The following is a 6,434-nucleotide window of genomic DNA, read 5'->3' on the forward strand; positions in this document are numbered from 1 at the left end:
CTACTCAGCTATTAAAAACAATGAATTTATGAAAATTTTAGGCAAATGGATGTATCTGGAGGATATCATCCTGAGTGAGGTAACCCAATCACAAAAGAATTCACTTGATATGCACTCACTGATAAGTGGATATTAGCTCAGAAACCTAGAATATCCAAGATACAATCTCCATAACACAAGAAAATCAAGAATAAGGAAGACCAACATGTGGATACTTCATTCCTCCCTAAAATAGGGAATAAAATATCCATGAAAGAAGTGGCAGAAGCAAAGTTTGGAGCTAAGACAAAAGGATGGACCATCTAGAGACTGTCCCACCCGGGGGTCCATCCCATAATCAGCCACCAAACGCAGACACTATTGCATATGCCAACAAGATCTTGCTGAAAGGACACGGATATAGTTATCTCTGTGAGGCTATGCCAATGCCTGGAAGTGGATGCCCACAGTCATCTATAGGATAGAACACAGAGACCCCAATGGAGGAGCTAGAGAAAGTATCCAAGGAACTGAAGGGGTCTGCAACCCTATAGGTGAAACAACAATATGAATTAATCGGTACCTCCAGAGCTCATGTCTCTAGCTGCATATATAGCAGAAGATGGCCTAGTCAGCCATTGTTGGGAAGAGAGGCCCCTTGGTCTTGTAAACTTTATATGTCCCATACAGGGAAACGCCAGGGCCAAGAAGTGGGAGTGGGTGGGCAGGGGAGCAGGGTGTGTGTGTGTGGTATAGGGGACATTCAGGATAGCATTTGAAATGTAAATGAAGAAAATNTCTAATAAAATAAGTTTTTAAAAAATGTACTGTTAAGGGCTGGAAAGATGGCTCAGTGGTTAAGAGTACTAACTGCTCTTCCAGAGGTCCTGAGTTCAATTCCCATCAACCAGATGGTGGCTCACAACCATCTGTAATGGGTTCTAATGCTTTCTTCTGGTGTGTGTGAAGAGAGCAAAGTATACTCACATAAATAAAATAAATAAATCTTTAAAAAAAAATAAAATAAAATACCAGTTTCAGCTCAATTGGTCACGCAGTAAGGATTCCTGTTCACTTAGCCTTTTGGCTCTATGAAAGGCTTCTATTAATTAGATGAGACTCACCAACATTACAAATATTCTTTAAGATTGATTCTATCTTAGCTGTGACCCAAAACCTTGTCATAAAATATCCAGAACTATGTTGACAAACATCTAGGCCCAGTCAAGTGAATATGTAAAACTTAACATCATTTAAAAGATCTTCATTCCTTAACCAAGAAGCTATCTCCAATTGATATCTACTTACTAAGGGAAAATTATTCTTCTCCACTGGGCTAAAAAGACATTGTTATATTAACCACACTTAAGGTAGGGCTGCGCTCAGCAGTAGATGTTCAACATAAAACTGAACTCAATGGTATTTTTGTAAACTTTTTGTCTCATATTGCTTTGTTTGGGCATTTTATTTATTTATTTATTTATTTATTTATTTATTTATTCTTATGTGTTTTGCTTATATATTAGAGTTTATGATTTTATGATTTTGGGGGGGTTGGGGGGGTTGATTGTGTGTGCCACTGTCTCTATATGTGTGATTTTTGTGCTTTCTCTTTGTTATATATTTTTTCAAAATCAGGTTTATTTATTTTTGTTTGCCTGTTTATTTTTTTCTAAAAAGAGAGAGAAAGAAGAAGAAATAATCAAGTTAGCAGGGTGGGGAAGTGGGGAGGGTCTGAAAGGAGTCGGTCAGAATATATTGTACAAAAAGAATTTTTTTCAATTAAAAGAAAAGATTTCATTTATCAAACACATGCTTGATGTGCTCAACACCTACTGCATGCTTGAGATAAATCATTTCAACCTCCCTGTAGCAATTCAATTTCCATCTTTCATAAAAGGATTTTAAAACTAATCCTAGAAGTTATTTTTCCAACTGAATCATTTGTACAGATGAGAAAAGTAAGGTTTAGAAACACTAACTGATTTGCCTCTAGCAAGGCACTTGTACAGGTAAAAGCAGGTTTGCAGCCAAGGTCAAGAGTATATGCTCTTTCCTCTGCACTGCACGGTCCTCCTAAGTGTGTCCCAGCCCCTGAAGTAGAAAAGGAATTAATAGATATACATGCATACATAAGCCTTATGGAGTGTTTATCTTGTCACAGATGTATACACACAAGCATTTATGGACAACAGGGAGAGATAAAAAGCTTTATTATAGCTTCCAAGCCATAGTAAAACACATTTGAGGCATAAGAAACAAGATTCCCATACATAAAACATGCAATGCACCCTTTCTGGTATTTCTTCCATTAGAGAGAAATATAATAAAGCACTCAATTTCTACTCCTGAATGAAGACTTGCAGGAGTTTAATTTTTCTTGCTAACATCCAAGTAACCCAATGATGTTTGTCTAAAAATGAGGGCACAAGGTATTAAATTCATCAGCATATAAATGACTTTTCTAGGATGCAGAGGTGGGCCACAGCAAAAGAAGTCCATGACTTCAAAAAGTATTACTTACCAAAGGGGGGAGGGTGTTTAGAGTTTCATTGCAGACTGTTGCACTAAAATGTTCTTGATATTATCATTTTCTGCTGCACGATTTTCCCCTAGAGAAACTATATAGAAAATAAGGTATATGACCCAATATTCTCAGAATCTTCACAAGTTTTTCTCTCATTGTTTCTCTAAACAATGCTGTTAGAAAAGAAAATATTGGTAATTGACCTCCATAAACTTCAGACGTAGCAGCTCAGGGTGAATTTAAAATGGCCACATTTTGTGTTCCATAGCAAATATGATTCCATCAAAGAAAGACATCCCACTAAGGAGAAATGCCATCAAATGTTTGTATACTTCTATTTTTTTAATTGATTTATTTTTTACACTCCATATTCCATTCCCCGCCCCATCCACCCTCAGACTGATCTACATCCCACACCTCCTACCCAACCCACCCCTGTCTCCACGTGGATGCCCCCACTGTCACCCAACCTGACCTCTAAACTCCCTGGGGCCCCCAGTCTCTTGAAGGTTAGGTGCATCACCTCTGAATGAACGCAGACCCAGAAGTCCTCTATTGTATGCGTGTTGGGGGCCTCATATCAGCTGGTGTATGCTGCCTGCTTGGTGGTCCAGTGTTTGAGAGATCTCGGGGGTCCAGATTAATTCGGATTGCTGGCCCTCCTATAGAATTGCCAGATTACAGCCACACCACCCTGAACACCCGATCTCATCTGATCTTGGAAGCTAAGCAGGGTCGGGTCTGGTTTGTACTTGGATGGGAGGCTGCCAGGGAGTACAGGGTACTGTATACTTTTTTATATGCTTCATTTTATATGCTTCATTTTTATATGCTTCATTTTATATGCTTCATTTCAGTACAAAGACAGTTCCATAATAATACTTCATCTTGTCTTAAGAAAACTATTAAATATATTTACCAATCAGAAATCTTTCATTTAATTTGACCAATAGTCAATTGTTTATTAAGTCATCAATTCTTTTAGCAAACATCTATTATTGGTCCCACAAGGTTCAGAAGCTGATCCTCGTGGCAGCTGTATTAGATGCTGAATTCTTAAAATTTAATGATGAATGGAACAAGGGCTGATGGAGAGATACACGAATAAATGATCATTTCTATTTTATTTCTGTCTATCAAATTAATTATCACAAGGGCATCCTTATATGCTCCTGAAGGATAACTAGATAAGAAAACTCATTCTGGTTGTCATATTAGAATCAGAGACAATTACCCATCCCAAAGTGATCTGTGGTACTGTGGTGGAATTCCGCTGTGTACGGGGAAGAGTATCTTCGACATTTATAGTGCTTTCTCTTTCAGCGACAACTATGGACAGATTCAACACAACGGACCTGGATGTTACTGGATTCCATAACACAGTGATTACAAAAATTGTTACACAAATACGTCATTAATTATGCCGTGCTATTTGGCAGTTTCTGCAATGTATAATGCTGATAACTAATCGGTAGAACTGATCACGTGAGTTGTGAGTTATGTAACCCTAAAAGTAAATTGACATGCAGATTTGTCTTCAGTGCTTTTAATTTTAATCCTGGTATTCAGTGAAGACTAGAGTGTTGTTATAACAATTTATTAGTTAGCTGGCTTGGTCATGTACAGGTCTGGTCTTGTCAACCACAGATACAAGTTCATGTTTAGAGTAGCCATTTCATATCCAGAGGAATGCATTTCGCCACACTCCTTCTAATCCTTCAGATTTTATATACCTTCAAGCCTTTCTCCAATGTTCCCTGAGGCTTTGGTTGAGTAGGCAGTGGTACACATAAATCTTCCATCTACTGTCAGTTCACAGTCAATTCTTAGACCAATATATTGTATACATCTATAGAATAAAAATATATACATATATACATTTTTTAAAAGTTATTAGTCCATTCATGATTGGCTCATTTTGAATTTATGATGTATCTGAATAGGCTAGCATGGGAAGCAAATTGCTAACTTACAGAGAATTGTGCAAGAGAATTTATACATAATGCTTTAGAAAAATACGTTTTCTTGATTAACTAGTTTTACCATTCCTCAATTAAGGGATTGTTAATGGTTCTTCTCAATTTCTTAAAAAGGTCTTTGAAAAAAAGTACTTGACAATATAGTGCTATGTAGACTTTGAAGACACCAAACTAAAATTTATATAGCATTCAAATTTAACACATTTGTCTCTTAGTTGTAATCAGGAAGTTTTTATATTATTCTTATTTATCTGTTATTTGACATACCCAATTATTTCTTACACAGTAGACAGTGCTAGATAAATATCTAAGTAGCCATCACCAACAACTTTGCCCATTGGAGAACTTAATATACTTTGATTTTTATTCCTCATAGAAACAGGCTACCTAAATTATTTACATCATCAAAATAGTTGTGAATTATCTCAAAAGAAGGAAACTTTTTAATTCTGTCAAGACAACTGTTAATTTATTCATGGTGGGCACTGAACTCCTCTTGCTACTGATTTCCAATCAAACAATTGTCAAACCCAGGTTTGAAAGCCACTATTTTATCCATGAATAAATACAAGGAGAAAAGAATTAAATGTAGGGATGAAAAATATAGAAAATATGAAAGCAGAACATTGACTCAGTCAAAGTAGAGATATCTAGGTATTTAATAAGGATCACTGAGAAGCCATTTCAGAAATTACACTAGTTGATCTATTTATAGTGAAGGTCTAAATGTATCTCTTCTCAATTCTTATGTTAAAGTCTAATCACACAAAGTGACTGAATTAGAAAGAGGTGCTTTCTCTGGATGATCCTTCCTTCAGTCTCAGCTCTGAACTTTCTCTGTAACTCCTTCCAGGGGTATTTTGTTCCCCCTTCTAAGAAGGAATAAAGTATCTACAATTTGGTCTTCCTTCTTCTTGAGTTTCATGAGTTTTGCAAATTGTATCTTGGGTATTCTAAGTTTCTTGGCTAATAGCCACTTATCAGTGAGTGCATATCATGTGTGTTCTTTTGTGATCGGGTTACCTCATTCAGGATGATATACTCCAGAATCATCCATTTGCCTAAGAATTTCATAAATTCATTGTTTTTAATAGCTGAGTAGTACTCTACTGTGTAAATGTACCACATTGTCTGTATCCATTCTTCTGTTGAGGAACATCTGGGTTCTTTCCAACTTCTGGCTATTATAAATAAGACTGCTATGAACATAGTAGAGCATTAAGTGGAGCAATAAGTGTCCTTATTACAATTTGGAACATCTTCTGGGTATATGCCCAGGAGTGGTATTGCTGGATCCAGTAGTACTATGTCCAGTTTTCTGAGGAACCACCAAACTGATTTCTAGAGTGGTTGTACCAGCTTGCAATCCCACCAGTAATAGAGGAGTGTTCCTCTTTCTCCACATCCTCACCAGCATCTGCTGTCACCTGAATTTTTTAACTTAGCCATTCTGACTGGTGTGAGGTGGAATCACAGGGTTGTTTTGATTTGCATTTCCCTGATGATTAAGGATGATGTTGAACATTTTTTTTAGGTGCTTCTCAGCCATTCAGTATTCCTCAGTTAAGAATTCTTTGTTTAGCTCTGTACCCCATGGGATCCATCCCATAAATAACCACCAAACACAGACATTATTGCATATACCAACAAGATTTTGCTGACAGGACCCTAATATAGCTGTCTCCTGTGAGGCTATGCCGGAGCCTGGCCAATGAAGAAGTGAATGCTGACAGTCATCTATTGGATGGAACGCAGGGTCCCCAAGGAAGGAGCTAGAGAAAGTACCCAAGGAGCTAAAGGCGTCTGCAACCCTATAGGAAGAACAACAATATGAACTCACCAGTACCCCCGCAGAGCTCATGTCTCTAGCTGCATATGGAGCAGAGGATGGCCTAGTTAGCCATCAATGGGAGGAGAGGCCTTTGGTCTTGTGAAGATTCTATGCCCCA

At 37.4% G+C, this 6,434-nt stretch overlaps 1 pseudogene; it reads left to right on the plus strand.

Annotated features, from left to right (window-relative positions):
- The first annotated feature begins 3,182 nt into the window (after positions 1-3,182).
- Positions 3,183-3,299, plus strand: LOC115064525 (annotated as a pseudogene).
- The last annotated feature ends 3,135 nt before the right edge of the window (positions 3,300-6,434 follow it).

The sequence above is a fragment of the Mus pahari genome, chromosome 7 (genome assembly GCF_900095145.1).
Source record: "Mus pahari chromosome 7, PAHARI_EIJ_v1.1, whole genome shotgun sequence".
Lineage (NCBI taxonomy): Eukaryota > Metazoa > Chordata > Mammalia > Rodentia > Muridae > Mus > Mus pahari.